General features: G+C 43.7%; 1 protein-coding gene across 20 annotated transcripts in view; it reads left to right on the top strand.

The window, feature by feature from the left end:
- LOC107319941 (uncharacterized) overlaps nucleotides 1-16,749 on the top strand; it is a 224,946-nt gene that overhangs the window by 139,073 nt on the left and 69,124 nt on the right. For 15 of the 20 annotated variants that reach the window (XM_085516780.1, XM_085516785.1, XM_085516786.1 and 12 more), the window contains 3 exons: nucleotides 94-373; nucleotides 678-775; nucleotides 15,645-15,743. The gene's annotated coding sequence lies outside the window, so the exon portion shown is untranslated. Of the gene's footprint in view, nucleotides 1-93; nucleotides 374-677; nucleotides 776-6,818; nucleotides 6,947-15,625; nucleotides 15,744-16,749 lie in introns of those variants that run through there. The other 5 variants (XM_085516784.1, XM_085516774.1, XM_085516779.1 and 2 more) reach the window with 2 other exon arrangements.

Below are 16,749 nucleotides of genomic sequence, written 5' to 3'. Positions count from 1 at the left end.
GTTGAATACTCTAAACCTCTGTTTCCTACCACTCACACGCCTGTAGCAGTGATACAGGTGTCACATTGTAGAGAATGCATCTTTATGTTGCAGATGGACAAACCGACAAGGAGGAGGTGAGGAGTGCTGCCAGCTTTTGGAATGAAGCTTGTGCCAAGATCTGTGTCGTTGCTGATTTTCACATGATGGGTGTGGAAATGCCTGGTTTTATCAGAGCTGGCTTTGCTGAAGATGCCTTGCAGGACTGCAGAAGGGGAAGCCCAGCTCTCCTTCAGATCAACTCTGTCGCATCTGGTACAGCTGAAACCATACCAAAGGAAGGACATGTCCAACACCCTCTCTTGGGAGGAGGCTGATGAGTGACAGTGTCATGGTGAGTTACTGACACCATTAAAAGGTGAGAACTGGCTCAAGCAGCATCAGTCAGAGAAGGCTAATACCCTTGTACAAAGTCTTTATTATTCATTAGCACATATTGTGCTTCCTCATAAATATAATTCAGGCTACAATTGTATCGCATTAAGATAACACTAAATCTTTCTATAATTTGAAGGAAATACTGCTCCCAGATGTTGTTGCCTAAATGAGCTAAACAAAATCTGAATTAGTGCAATGGGAACAACTGTAAAACTCCAACTGCATTTGGCTCTGATCTCCTTTGGTGTCATTTGTCACAGAAATGGTTGCTGGCAAACCTCTTTGCTTGTGAGCACTGTGGTGCTGGACAGATGGATATCGCATCTTGACTGCTTCTGAGATGTCCCAAAGTTTTCAGGTACTACAGACTTGTGCTGATTTTGGGGGAGTTGGGTAACTCAAGGAGTGATGAATTGGGCTGATGGCAGAGTAGGTTGTTATGAGCAGCTTGATGGTCCTTCCCTGTGTACTGGAGCATGTGTTAATTTTATTGGGGTGCTGCAGCTCTATGCAGCCTACGTTGAATATTACTGAAAACAAAGTGCAGTGGATCTGGCAGCCAGTTCCTCAGACATCCAGCCGCCTCATTTGGTCTCATCATGACAGAAGCAGGACCCTAAACAGGCCATGACCTGACCTGTGGAGCACATCCCTGTTTACAAAGAATTAACCTGGATGAAGTCCAGCATTTAAGCACATTCTCTATTGCTGGCTCCTCCTGAGGCTGTATGCTTTTCAAAGAGATATCGCTGTGGTTTGTGTTTGTGCACTGTTTATAGATAGGGTCCTTGCCCATGTGGCTGCTCAAGAGCTGCCAAGATGACTTAATACTAAAAATAAACGCATGTAAATACGGATAACGACAGGCTCAGAGTTCTGACAGCTCCAAAAGGCTTTGATCTTGCATTGGTAGAGATCAGGATGCACCGCCTCTCCAGATGACAGGCTTGGATAGAGAGGGAAAAAAAGAGCGATAAACATGGCCTGTAAAGTGTGCCTCCTCACACTCCCCAGAAACCCTCCCCATATTATGTCTGATGATTTACTAAGGGAATGTGGTTAAGTACCACAAGAAGCAACTGAAAAATTAACCCCAGCAAGCTGACAATGACACACCTGGCCTCAGAAGTCTGTAGTGTTGGTCAGCCAAGTGATAATGGCTTGGTTTAAAGCAAAGGAGAAATGTGCCATTAAATGAGAAGCAGGGAATGGGTTGCTGAGTGGTGATGGCTGTTAAAAGATACAAACCAAAGTGTAGCCCTGACAGCGCATTATATTCCAAAGATAAAGAGAGGCAGAGGCAAAAGCAAAACAAATGGGGCTGCTACGTACAGATGGCCATAAGGGAATTGCAACATATAAACCCCACCAGCCAGAAATTATGGCTATGGACGGCCTGCCTGCTCAGGAGAGAAACCCAGCTCTCAGGGCTGGTGCTGGCCAAAAGCCTCCAGGCCAAGGGGAAGGTCCTTCACGTGATTTGGAGGGACGTCTGTCCAACTGTGCTAATGGCTGCCAGTGCTGTTGAACTGACGGCAATGAAGGAGTGTGATTTAGGGGGGAGTGGCAGTCTGATTTGTTTTTTTTTTTGTCTCGCTGCAGATTTGGTTTTTGAGTAAATCAGATTTATGCAGCTCTCAGACAATTTTGCTAATAAGGCGATGAGTCAGAGGACCCACAGCAGATGGGAATCTTCAGCTGAGGTGGAAACCATTGTTGTTTTTTTTTCCTAAAAGGAAAGTAGCTATTTTTCTTTTCCAGAAAGCTGACCTCTGGAAAATGTGATGCTTTTCCCTTTCTAGCAGAAACACAGCTTTTTCAAATAACACCTAGCTATGCTTTTGGAATCTTACATTGTATACAGAAGTTCTCAATGGAGTTAAATAACCTGTGATGGGTTGGTGTGTGGGGGAAATAAATAAGTAAATCTATATAAAATCAGCTCCCGTAATTAATAACATCTCAGAAGTCAATTCCAAAAGCTGCAGCACCAAGTGGTGATATGAGATGAGCTCTTCAGGAATCTGTAGAGTAAAATGTCTGTTTCTGTCTGTGACTGCAGGAGGCCACTGCTGAGAATCTGGGAATAATTCTCTGGTAGGAACATGTCTTACCTAAATCCTTGGAAAAGGGACTTCTATCTAGATGTGAAACTGCTGAAGATTCCCTTCATCTTTCTTCTTCCTCTTGTGGATGTTCAGAAACTTAGTTCAACACATTTTTTGAGGGAACGGCATCCACTCTATGGGAAGTCTGTGAAGGATGGCAGCGAGCATGAATATATCATTATAAAAAGACATTCTGCATTCAGAAAACCACATGTGGTCTGAATTTTTCTGAGAAGGGGTATTTCTTTTCTTAGACTATGTAGCATATGCTACATAGGTCGACAAAGCCTTTACTGATGACGATTTGTTTAGAATGCCTTTGAACATTGTCATGTTCGCCTTTTATGAAAATTATATTACAACAAGCAGGGAAAGTGGGTTTGTTTGGCTTGGTGCTGGGCACGTGAGCAAACTAGGATGAGACAGAGGCTCCTCCCCTCCATCCCTCTCTGTGTGCTTATAGTGTAGGTAAAGAGAGATGAGGTTTGAGATTTAAAAAAAAAAACATAAGTTTTACAAGTAAGTTAAACTCTTACTTATGCTTGAAAACATGCATTCTTTAAAAATCATCTCTCTAAAGATGCTGAGCCATCACATATACGATCATTTGTTTAGCAGGCACCCATTGTGCCTGTGCCCACAAGCGGGTGAAATTTGATGCTCCAAAATTTAATCAAATCCAAACATGGTTAAGGGTTTCCTTCACGTTTACTTAAGCTATATCAAAATCAAAATGCTGATAGAAAAAATTGATGCAAGTGAAGCTACTATTAATTGGGTGGTACAATTGGTCTTCTATTGGGGTATGTTTCAAATCAGAAAAAGATGTTTGAGAGCTCAATGGAAAACATCTGCTCAGGTCTGAGCAGTGATCAGGAAAGCATAAATATTAAATGGCACGACATTAATTTGCTGAATAGAGGACAACACTGAAAATATGACAGTATTGTTCTAGAGATGGTGATGCGGCCTCACCTTGAGAGACATGTTTGGTTTGGCTACCTTAATTAAAAAATGATAGAGCAGGAAATAGAAGAGGTTCAGTGAAGGGCGACAAACCTAATCAGAAGCATGGGAAATACTTCAGTGGGAAGATTTGCATGCAGGCAGAGTCTGCAAAGGTTAGGTCTGTTTATTTTAGGGAATACAATACATGAGTTGTGCCACTGAGAGACACGTTATGGTGGATATAAATAAAATGGCAGTGCCACGACTCTTTCCTCTCTTGGATAAGAAAGAGACATCAAATTAAAATCAAAGTAAACACATTGAACAGCTTTAATAGGAACCACTTTTAACCTTAGTTTTAATTAGCCTATGGGACTCATTGCCACAAGGTAGAATATTGAGACCGACAGATTGGTGTCGTTTATATGATTAGAAATATCATCTCCAGTTAGATGGGCTGGAGTTTCATCCTTTGTTCTTCTGTGCATACGCTCAGCGCAAGTCCTCCCTTACGCGTACTACTGCATAATGCTCTATTATGGGATTTTATGGGGCCTTTTGAAGCATCTGGCAGAGGCTGGTCTCTAGGCCATTGCTTAACTCTAGCATCCTGTGCTAGTGACAAGGACTGAGCTGTAGTTCCTGGATGAAAAACATACATGCAGAAGTTTGACTTGTTGGCTTTTTCCCCTCTGTACCTTTACTGGCTTTCCTGTTAGTGAGCTGAATACAGTGGAGGAGGAGAGGTTTTTGCTTCTATGGAAGGTGTCCATTTGTCCATTCTAGACTGGTTTGTTTTACTTCCTTTGCCCTTTTAATAGCTTGCATTCCTTATAGTCTTTAATTATTGCACATTTCTCACTCCAAACCAGCTGCCATCCATAAACTGGTCTAGCAATTATTTCTCTGGCTTCAGAAAATGGCTATCATGAATTCAGCGGCACTAGGAACAGGTGGACCGCAGAATGCCTGTTTGATTTTTGGTAAACAGCATTACAAAATTGGCACTTTGACTCAGTTCCTCTAAAGACTAGTTGTACAGCTTCTGTTAATAAGATACTGCATATTTTCCGTTGTCACAGCATACGTTATTTGTCATTGCAAGACATTCATTGCTTTTTTTTCCCTCTTCTTTCAGAAACGCGTGTAAAGTTAAAAATGTGTATGAAATACCCATGGGATGGAAATCCTTCCAAAATGCACAGTGGTGTTTGGTTGGAGAGAACCCTCTGGGAATAAGGGAGGGTGCAGATGAGCAGGCAGAGTCAGAACAGGCTGAGCCCAGCATATGGAGCCGGCACAGATGCTCTGCTCTGTGCAGTTCCTGTTCTGTGCCCAAAAATTGTGCTCTGAGACACTTTGTGCTTGTCGGACAGTTTAGCCTAATAGAGAGATGGTAACTTGGCACGTCAGAATCCTGTGGTCTGTTCTTGGCTCTGTGCAGTCCTCCTGGGTGAGCTTATAGAAACTGCAACAACAGCCTCAGTCCTCTGCAAAATGGGGTTTCTGATCTCCTGGTCCTACAACACAGGCTGTGTGAGCTACTGAGGAATATCGCAAAATCATTTGAGTTGGAAGGGGTCCTTAAAGACCATCTAGTCCAATCCTCCTGCAGTGAACAGGGGCACCTACAGCTCCATCAGGTGCTGAGACCATCCAGCCTGACCTTGTGTCTCCATGAATGGGGCATCCACCACTTCTCTGGGCAGCCTGGCCAGTGCCTCATTGCTCTTACTGTGAAATACTTCTTCCTTATATCCAGTCTGAATTTCCTGTTTCGTTTGAAACCATTTCCCCTTGTCCTGTCGCTATAGACCCTGCTGAAGAGTCTGTCCCTTCTTACAGCCAATCTACTGTTACCACCTTCCCAAGGATGCAGGAGCTGTAGGTGCCTCGGTTACCTTGCTGCCCCCTCTATGTCAGCTGGCAGAGCAAGGAGTAGGCAGAAGAGCAGCTTTCATTCCTGGAGGCAACTCCTTGAGAACACTGTGTAGAACTCATTCTTCTTTTCAGGTTTAAAGGAGCAATAAATAGGCTCCTTTTTTATTGCTCCTCAGGAACAACTGCTTAGTGGTGACAGGGGAGATAATGTTAAACATGACACTGCTCAGCACACATGCAGGGAGCCTGTTCCTTGAGCAGTAAAGAAGGGAAAGACGCAAACTGTTCTTCATTTCCAGGAAGATGGAGGCTTGCTTCTTTCGTGTTAGTGGCTCTTCATAGGACAGCAAGCTGGTGGTTCTTCATCTTAAGGGTGGGCTGATAGCAGCTTTTTGCAAGGCCTGATAGATATTACATGGAAGAAACCACTGTTCCTGTCCACTGGGACACCTGAGAAGCCTGTTCTCTGCTCCACGTGCTAGCAGTGCAGCTGTTAAAACTCTGGAACATTTTTGGACAAAGAGCGCTATGTTCCTATGAGACTTTAAAAATGAATTAATAGAACATTGATTTAACTTACTGGCTTTTTGCAGTGCCTTTGTTTCCAGGCAGTAAGAGTCTGCTTGCCAGTTGTCCAGCCAGAAGCCAATAGCTATGAAAACCTGCCCCAGGCTGTTTGTGGAGGGCCACAGTTAATTAAGATATGCATTCTCATCCCTGCTCAGGGCTGCGTGTGAGAGAATGTAAAAAGCACAACTAGACAACTGTCTGTTCCTCCTGTTTTGAGACTCATTCTTGATCCCACAGTGATTGCCAGCAGCAGACAAGGAACAGAGCCAGAAGAGTGAAAATTAATAGCAGTGGCATCAGAAATCCCTATTTGTGAACTTAAAAATGTGCCTGCATCACATTTGGACTTGATTTGCAGGGGGGACATCTCATTCCCCCCAGTCTGATTGCTGGAGAAGTCAAAAATAGCTTTTAAAACCCCTGCTGCCATTCTGCACAAAGCTTCAGACAGCACATGAGCTTCTTTGTGATTAAATGGGATAATGTCCTGTTGTTTGCATGGCTGTGTCTATTCAGCCACATGCCTTTTATAAACTGACTGTGTTCTTAATAGTCAAGGGTAAAATGGCATCTTGAAGGGTTTCTTCTCACATATTAAAGCCTTTTGGTCATTGATATGCAGCCTTTGTGAATTGGAAAGCATCAGCACTTTTTTTCTTCAGTGTCTCCATCTCTTCACTTTGTTACCGTCTTCTTCTTCCTAAATGGTTCCTGTTGGCTTGAGTTCCTACTAGGGAGGTGCTACAGATAGATGGCTGGTGATGAAGCAGGACAATGGAATGGGGCATCCTCTGGGTACTACTTGTCCAGAGAACTCATGGACCCGTGTCTGCGAAGATTGGCAGATTGAGGATGGTCAGTGCGGGGGTGTGGCTGTGGTAAGGTATCCACCACCTCTCAGTGACCATCAGAAGCTTCTTTGGAAGTAGATTCCTTGAGCTGTTATCGTTCAGTGTACCTGGAAGGCGGTTGAGGAGAACTCTGAAGGCGTTCAGCAGCTCTGGAGCCATCCATTCCCCAAGGTAAGCTCCTAAGCCCTGCATAAAATGCTCATCACTTAGACAAATGCGCAGAGATCCTCAAAGCCTCCCTGGAAATTGGGGATTGTATTATTAAACATAATTATGAACTGTCTGCAGAGCTGCAGCTACAGATGGAACTTTACGACCGGTTTGGAGTGATGCTGCACCAGCATCAATTATCTCCAGCAAATGCGCAGAGATATTTTTGGGGTGGTGGTTTCATTTTATGGTGTCACTCAGCCACTTGCAGCCACTGTCCAGGTGCCTCTCTGTTAGCACCCCAAGCATGCGGTGTTCTCTCAGCAATGCAAGGTCTGTCCTGTCCCATTGCCTCAATAATCAGCAGCTCAGATGAACAGCTCAGGTGCCCTACTTTGGCACCTACGCTGTCAAAGCTACTGTGAATGAGAGTGCTTGCCTCTTGCTACTGCAGCTGTGAATATTAGCTACAGAGTAGCACTAAATCTTGTTTAAGCTACAGTCATTCCACCCAGTGATGAATGTCACTACCTGAATAATTTGGGTAATTTCCTGCAGCTCTAGTGTACTAGCAGAGAAATGAAAGTTAATTTACTGCTAATTTAGTGTACTAACCCTTAATTAGCAATGAGCAAGCTCTGAAATATTGGATTCTGAAAGCTCATCAAACTTTTACCAAAAGAAAAAATAAAATAAAAAAAAAATCACCCCTCCCAGCTGAACTCTTCACTCTATTTGAGGTTATTAGCAAAATGCTCTGGGAGTGCTGTTCATTACCTCTCACTAGGATATATGGAGCTGGGAACACCCCCATTTACCACTCTCACTGCAGAAATCCATTAGGAAGATTCTTGCTCTCATGCGGTATATTCAGCCACTGTACTGCGATGTGCAGGTATGCGCTGCAGCTTTAGTGACAGGCAGGATTAATGGCACAGATTATCAATGACTGGTGGCTAAAAAGGTGAAAGAAAGGCTGAGTGGGTCTAATAGGCTGGGTCATTGCTACAGGAGGCAGTACATGTCTACATAAAAAAGCTGAATGTGACATGACTACATCATCCTCTGCTTTATTCTGTGGACTGAGTTGGGTCTACTATGTCCTGTTTGATAACCCCACTGATTTTTGCTTTGCTAACTTGCATAGTAAGGTAGAATGCTTCCTGGCTAGGGGTCCATGTGTCCGGAGTGGGGCACCTCGTGAAGCCCTTTGGTGAATGGGGTATGTGTGTGCAGTGGGTTGAGTGATGATGGAGGATAGTGGGGCAGTGGGAGAGGAGGGGTGCTGGAAAAATGGAGGGGCTGCTGAAAGAAAATCAAAGAAAGATGTGTGTGTCAGCTTAAGTGATGGAGCCAAACCAAACGTTAGGCTGTGTAGTGGGCCAGCATATGACTTATCCATGCCTCTGTGTCAGTGCTACAGTATTTTTGCACAGGAAAGTACAGATCATCAGGCAAGACTTGGTGTCGGTGGAGATGAGGTGGGGCAAAGCCCCATAACTCTGGAGAGCTCCGCTGATGTCTGGTGCTATTTCACCTGCTGCTCAGGATTGTTCAGATATCACCTGAGTAGTTTGGTAATGAATAGAAGAACTTCTGAGGGCGAAGAAAGGCTTCACCTTCCTTGTCCCACTCCCAAAATACGGACCTATCTCAGAGTAAAGACAGGGTGGGAGCCAACTGTGTTGCCACACACTGGGACAAGTTACCAAGTTTCCCACATTTATGAAATCATGAATTTTCCTGTTTCCATCTCTTCAGACTTGTCCTTTTTGTGCATTTGCTGAGTCTTTGTTCCACAGACTTTAGTTTTCTTGAGGAAAACTTTTCCATTCTGAAAAGAGCCATTTTGTAAAGCAGAGAAGGAAAGTGTAGCTGTGATCTTCTCCTCCCCCCCTTGCCAGAAAGGGGATGAAATGTTGATATTCATTTTCTACTCTCATTTTGTAGTGCTGACCACGCTGTAGAAGGGAATAACCATCTGTGTGCCTCTTTTTGGAAGGAGCTGATTCCATCAAGCTGTTCATTACAGAGAGCTGGGAGAGCCTCTTATTCCCTCTTGTCTTGTTGCACACATGTAAGAGCAGAATCTGACATCAAAATTAGCTCTTAAAATCCATTATTCAAAGAAGTATGCGCTTCCATATTTATGTGGTGGTGTTTTGCTGCTGGAGCACTTTAATAAGGTCATACATGTTATACTGTATTTATTTGCAGTGTATCATTTAGTGTCGTCTAACCTGATGTAGCTTTGTTTGGACACAAGCTGCTTCTAGTGCAGTCAGTGGATGGAAATGGGCACTTCATAGCGCTGTCCAAAAATAGGTATCTATGGCAGTGAATGTGAAAGGAAACTTGAGAGCCCCCTTGATCACAAAGGGAACTGAAGGTGCCAGACCTAGATGGACAAAGTAAAGTGAATACCATCATGCACCACAGTCTTCTGCAGAGCTCCAGGAAACAAAGGTCCTGATGAACTGCAGGGGAAAAAAAATGCTTGATTTTAAGGTGTGAGAATCATAGACTCATAGAATTGTTAAGGTTGGAAAGACCAGTAAGATCATCCAGTCTAACCATCAACCCATGCCTGCAATTGCTCTTGACTTTGTCACTCAGTGCAGTGTGTACGTGTGTGCATTTGTAGTTACTGTTTTGTGTAACAGATATCTTCTCTTTAAGATCTGTTTCACTGTGGCCAAGCAGAAATCAGTAGTCAAGCTCACAGAGTGGGAATTGCTGACCCTGGAAGCAGCTTTTAAACCGGGACATGGAGCTCAGGTTGGGTATTCTGTGAGATGGGAGAAGTCTGACATGAAGTGAAGGGAATAGTGCAGGTTATTGCATGTGTTGGCATAGCTGCAAGAAGGATGCTGCTGCTGCACTTTTGACACTGGGAGCAACAATGTCCCAAGCTTGAGAAGCATGCTTTGCTTTGCTTTCCTAGACGAGCTGCTGTAGTTCCAAGAGGGATTATTTCAGCAATGAAAGGGGAAGGGAGTGACAGAGCCCACTCATTACAAGTCATTTTGGTTCTTTCAGTTTGTGCTGTTCAGTCGGTCTGTTCAGCTGATCACAGCAGACTCCATGGAAAAAAGGGCTGCATGTCCTTAAATCACGGCTGTGATTTTGTCCAAATGGTTTGGATGCGGGTTCTTGTTTGCTAATCTGTAAAGTCTTTAAGCAGAAATTTAAATTTTCTTTCTGGAAGCTCTTGAAAATTGATTCCCACAGTAAACTCAGCTTCAGGAAATCCAGGACAATGCCAGTTAATTAATTAAGGCGATTAACAAGTAAACTGGTGCTTCCTTCCACTGTGGGCGAGCAGTTGGCATTTTAGCAAACTTTGCCTTGTAATAATAGCAATAATTCTTGGGGCTGTCGCACTGTCCTCCCCCACCTCCACCCTTTCCCAATTATAATTCTCTTCTTTTGATCTGGGAAATGGTTGGGTTTGTTATTATTATTATTATTTTTTAATCTAAAATATGCTGCTTAGAGATGGCATTTCATGAAATGTTCATTTTAATTATACAGGGATGGTTATCACTGCAGGGATGTTGGCATTGGCTTTCAATGTAAAATTCTTATTCTCTGTTGATTATATCTAGGAAAGCTCTCCGAGCCTTAGGCACCTGGAAACTGTAATGCATCATTGTTCACTGCTGTGAATGGCAGGGAGCAGAAATTAAAGAAGAAGTGGGAGAGTAGCGATGGTTGAGGAGGTTGGTGTGCAGGTGTGCTGCTCTCGGCCCAGAGTGGGACCCATGGCTGTGCCCTGTGCACATACTTGAGGGATGGGGGAGATGGTAATAACCATGCTACTCAGCTGGCTGCTAAGTAGGAGTGGAGAAAGGCAGCAAGGAAGGGCTTCCAGCTGGAAGAGCACAGATACCAGCCTTTCTGCACATCTAATTCTACACGAGGCTTTTATTTCTCTCAGTGGGACTGCTTGCACATTTAAGAGCTCCTAATATAGGTAAAAATGTAGCAACCTAAGGACAGAGTGCTTCAATGCTGTCATCAGGTGGTATGGATAAAGTTGCTGCATATAGAGCTGGAGCTGCTGCTCCATGCTGGCTTTCACCCTGTCCCACTGGATACTGTGCATGGTGGGGATGGGTTGATGGTTGGACAGATAATCTTACTGGTCCTTTCCAACCTTACTTGATTCTATTATATGATTCTGTGATATTACGCTAAGAAGTTGTAACCAGGCACTGAATATACAATGCTACTGCAGTTTGGAGAGTTTCCCAGTGCTGTCAAGTGAAGCTTCCCTTTGCTGTGCCCTGGATTTAAACTTGGCCCAGGGCATCTAGATCAACATTTCTGCTCTTATGGCTACCTGTATGGGTTGTCTGATGAAATCCACAGCAATGAAAGGGGAAGGGAGTGACAGAGCCCACTCATTACAAGTCATTTTGGTTCTTTCATTTTTGCTTTTCAAGAAATTTCTTGTTCAGAAAATAGATCTCTAGTGAAATAAATAAGATAAAATTAAGTCTGTCTGTCTAATGCTGCCCAGCTGTTTTGCTACCATGGAAATGAAATAATGAGTTTCATTCACAAATGCAAATAGAACGCAAGAGCTGGGCCTAAGTTGCTGTTGCAGTACAGGCAAACTTGGATACAGCCAAGCTGTGACTGCATCAAGATGATCATCATTAAAAGATTAGCTGGGACTTTTTATATTATTAAGAGAAAACTGTTTCCAAGTGTCAGAAGGCTCCCAGCATCTTTAAGAAACAAAGCATGTATCACTGGGAGAAGGAAGCTCTCTAGTAGAAAGTTCAGCTTTAAACCCTTTTTGTCTCAACACAAAAGCACACTCTTATGAAAAAGTTCCCTGTTTCTTCTGCAATAATGCTTTCTGCCTAATTTGATGTGTTCAAGGAGAAGAGTATGCATTGCAGGGGGTAAGTACACGAAGCAGCCATTGCTTGCTTCTGTCTGGAGCAGGAGTATCCTATATAGCTTTCAAGGCAACATAATGGGATGGCATGGGAGGAGGATGGATACTGGGGAGGACACATGGAAATGGTTTTAAGTTAAAAGAGGGAAGATTTAGGTTGGATGTTAGGGGGAAGTTCTTCACTGGGAGAGTGGTTAGGCCCTGGAACAGGCTGCCCAGGGAGGTTGTGGATGCCCCGTCCTTGGAGGTGTTCAAGACCAGGTTGGACGGGGCCCTGGGCAACCTGATGTAGTAAAGATGTATGTTTGGTGGCCCTGCCAGGCAGGGGGGTTGGAACTACATGATCCTTGAGGTCCCTTCCAACCCGGGTAATTCTGTGATTCTGTGTGATTCTGTGAGAAATTCTCTGAGAGCGTGTTTGGCACTGGCACAGGCTGCCCAGGGAGTGGTTGGAGTCACCATCCTGGAGGTGTTACAGTAATACATAGATGTGGTACATGGATTAGCAGGCAGCATTGGTGGTAGTTGGATGGTTGGACTATATTATCCCTGAGGACTTTTCCAACCTTAATGATTCTACAAGGAGGTATTGCGATTCAGGACTGCCCAAAAGCCCTTTCAGCAGGGTGCCCTCACCTGCAGCTCCACGGCTCATGCACTGCTTGCTTGTTATAAAATTGAAAAGAACTATTAGCTAACTACCTGGAAAACTAATTAACCTCTTGTAGCACTAATCCTGGATTTACTGTTAATCTTACTGAAGGAGTCCTTCTGTCAGGGTTTGTCCCAGAGCTTAGCACTGGGAGCAGGGGGAGCTTGGATGCATTCGGCACCTTTGAAATGGAGACCACATGCGGGCAGCCCGCATTAGCGGCGGCTGGAGAATAATCCCCTGGCACATTAGCTCATGGATGTGTGTGTTGGCAGAGATCACGTCTGTGAATCATGCTGAGCCGCTGAGGTCACCACAAAACCCTCTTTCTGTAAAATCACACCGGCTTTTTGTTAAATCCATGTTTATTTCCTGCTTTCAGGCACTTTCGTGTGTATTGATCTGATCAATGTGAGTAACTTTTTTTTTGACAAACAGGCTCCTTTAAATGCCTTAAAAGCTTCATTATTAAGATAATGGAACTGAAGTTAAAAACAAATCAAACAATGTGCGTGTAAAAGGTTTCCCCCAGACAGCTTGAAAATAAATTGAAAACAAATTCAATTAAAATAACAATCAACCTTTTTGTTCCTTCAGTGGTATGATTTCTCCCAGGCAGGTACACAATGATAAGAGGTTTCTTTGAAATGCTTGGGATAGCACACCCATAGGCAGAGCTAGGAGAGATCAAAGAAGTATTTTTCCTAAAGAACAGCCTGTTACTATTAAGTTACTACTTTAAGGTCTGAGGCATTTCTTTCTTTATTTTTTTTTTCCCCCTTTTTTCCTCTTGTGGATATATATTTTTGGTGTTTTTCTTGGGGGGGGTGGAGAGGAGGTTTGTTTCTTGGTTTATTTATTTTGGTCCCAGATCCTTTTGCATCTGTTCATGCTCGCACTTCTTGCCTTTTACCTTTCTAAGCTGGGCCCTAAAATCTTGACCCAAAGGAAATGTCTATTAAAATATATTTTGGGGAGTATTGCTCTCTCCCTGTCCTCAGTAATCAATAGTTTTGTATGGTGCTGGGGCACCATACTTTCAGATCCCTCTGTGGTCCCCTTGAGAACATTTTGCTGCCTGTGCAATTACAGGTGGGTGGAGGATTAGCTTCTCCATTATTTGGCATGGTGCTTGTGGCCCCACATCTGCAGCAAAAGTAAAAGTAACAAAGGCAACTCCTGATGTGCTGTTTGCAAATGGTTGTGCTGTATTGGCTCACAATGATAAAGACATCCAGTTACTTACTGATGGCTTTCTGTGTGCTACAAAGCACCTCAACCTTGCAGCGCTCTGAAAAAGGCAGATTTTCTGTTTCAGCTGAGATCTTGTACTGCGGGAACCATCCCTGTGCTATCCATTGATTAGGGGCCTCTCAGGGCTGCCTGTGCATGGGCTCTTGTGAAATAGGAGCCTCTCAGGCTAGCGATGCTCTGGATAGATTACAGTCCTATCTACAGACAGCACGTGGTGGTGTTTGCAAAAAGACTTGCTGCTTTGTTCACAGTTCTTGCTGCACATTTACTCGATGGCTGCTCTTCTCTGCTGAAGCACCTTTTATTCCCTGGGAAGCTGATGAGCTTTCTGTTGTGAAGATCCACTGAAATCAGATATGAACTACTTCCCTGCCATCTACTGTGTGGTAGAATGTGATGTTTCTAGACCTTTAATTGGAATTGTTTTGGATTGTTGCTCAATAGCAGTTGAGTGCTTGGCTACATCTTGCTTGGTTTGAAAGGATGGTGTAACACAAGTGTGTTACTGGTCAAAGGAGGAGTTTGTCTTGTTCTGCATGCAGAGTGTATCCTTGTTATTCTCGGAATTGTCATTTCCACACTCAAAGACTGCCTTTTGAGTCATCAGAATTGATTTTCATGCCCCACTAATTACTGCCATGCCTGTTCCTTGGAAACCATGGGTAGCAAAGGCGTTCATGGGCGTTGAACTAGTACAGTTTATTCTGAGATGAGTTAATATCTTACTTGAATCATATTTGATCTTAAATAGCTGGAGAGATCTGTGGAGGTTTCTTGCTGCTTTGGAAAGTAATTAGCTTACAGTTGCCTTTCTGCAGTTCTTCTGTTTGCTTTTCTCTTCATTACATGGTTCAGACAAACTGCAAATCAGCCGGCATCATCTGCTGTTATACAGGCTCTGTGTGTTACTGGTTTCATTAAGGACTCCCAGTAACGTGGTGTTTTTAAGATAAGTTTATGAAGATGTTTCCTTTCTGTCAACTCTTGTCAGTAGATCTGCCAGAATATAAACGAGAAATTGGACCAGTTATAGATTCAGAGCTATGCTTGAATACATCGAGGAAGAGCCAGAATATTATACTGGCAGGAAAAAAATAAACTAAAATGTTGCATTCTTCTGTAAAAGCAGCCACATCTGCCACAGAATCCAAGCTGTGAGTATGTGGTTACCAGAGCTATTGGGGAGATCAGGGGAATTAAACTGATGGTGCTGGACAAGAATACAGTAGGGTTATCATATATACTTCACTACAGCAAGTCAAACAGAAACAATTCTTGGATTTATGTATCTTTTAAACAAGAAGGATTTTAGTACAACTTTATTTACAGGGTTTTTGGGGACGCTGAGCTACTTTCATCGTTTACCAGGCCTTGCTCTTTAAGCATTTGGATTGTAAGTTTATATGGAATCGAAATGAAGCTACAAGTTTTCAGCACATATGATTAGGAGAGAAGCTGAAGCAAGTCAGCACTTAACAAGTTCTCCCCAGATAACCCAAATCTTTGGCCAAGTTTAAAAGCTGAGCTTGGAATCTAAATTTTACAAATAACCTTCACCTTTCCAAGTGGCTGAACCAATGTTTCAGGCCGTGCAAGCGCTGGCTCTGAATGTTACAACTCGACCCCATCTATGGCAATATAAAGGAATCCGTTTATCTCTCCACAGAGTGCAGTCATTCCTCAGTGAAATGGCTGGAAGCTCTTCTTAGCAGCATAAAGCACAATTTTAGGTAGGAAAGCAAATGATTTTGCAGCCTCCTCTGAAAGTAATTAACAGAAACAGGGTATAAACACTGGCTTCTGTGCTCTCTGAAGTAAACAAAATAAGAATTTATGCTACTGACCTTGTTAAGTAACTAACATTTTCCCTCCTCTGCAATAGCTTTTGCTTTCTCCCACAGTTCAGAAGCCCCCTGAGCCCAGGGCTGCATGCTACACTGAAATGTTCAATCCTGCATTTGAATAAGCTGAATCAAGCCAGCCATACTGCTAAACATATGGTAAGTAATAGCATCATTAACAATAGCATAGTGCACGTTTGACAGCCGAAGGGATTTGGCTACGGTTTGCTGCGGGAGCGGCAGCGGAGGAGCAGAGCTTGTGCCCCTGCCAGGATGCCAGCCTCCTTCCGCCCCTGCTCTGACCTTCTGCAAATCTGAAAGGCTGCCCATCTTCCCGCCTCCCCTTCAGGCTCTTATCTTCTTCTGGCAGCTCCAGGGCTGGGTTGTGTTTCACCTTTAAAAGCTGCTATTTGTTCTCCTTGGGGTGAGCACATGCTGGAGAGGGGAGAGACCCAAAGCCAGGAAACCAGCAGACCAAGGGGACTCATTTCAGTTTTGAATTTGTTTAGAGGAAAGCACGCTACTGTGTTTTCTATGCTCCCTGGCCTGTCCCAAAGGCACAAGAGCTGTGGTCGCTGCCCAGCACTGGAGACAGGCACCATATCCTACCCATCCTCTGCCTGAGTGCTCCCAGTGCTTAGGGTGCCTTTGCCCCAAGTGCCTCGTTCTTCAGGCCACCATTATGGGATCACAGCTATCTGACTGACTTCCTGCTGCTCCTGTTGTGGTCACAAGCACCTTGTAACTCATTTCCCTTCTGCCCCTGCTGCCCTTCTTTCCTTGCAGTCTTGATCTTTTTTTCCCCTCCAAGCTGTTCTTCCCTCATTCTCCTTATCAGATCTGAAATCCATCAGCCTGCTCTTGGATGAAACTTCTCCCACGCTGATAGCTGGTTTTGTAAATTCTTTTTGACTCTTGCCCATGGAAACAACAGAGATGACTCCTGATCAAGACGTCACTCCATCAATATAATTCTCAGTGCTATGGAGAAGTGTTAATATTGTTTCTTTACTGTGCATCCTGGATACATAGAGTTCACTTCATCACTTTTGGGTTTGAAAGCATCCATGAGCATTAAGGTTAAGGAGCCAAGTCCCACTGTTCAGATATTGTTCTCAGCCTCTGCTAGTCACTGAGTTAAGAAAAACATCTCCATAAATGATTT

Source organism: Coturnix japonica, chromosome 15 (assembly GCF_054131305.1).
Source record: "Coturnix japonica strain WE chromosome 15, WE-NBRP24, whole genome shotgun sequence".
In the NCBI taxonomy this organism is placed as follows: Eukaryota; Metazoa; Chordata; class Aves; order Galliformes; family Phasianidae; genus Coturnix; species Coturnix japonica.
The sequence above is the reverse complement of the archived record's forward strand: the minus strand, read 5'-3'. Positions and strand labels throughout refer to the sequence as shown.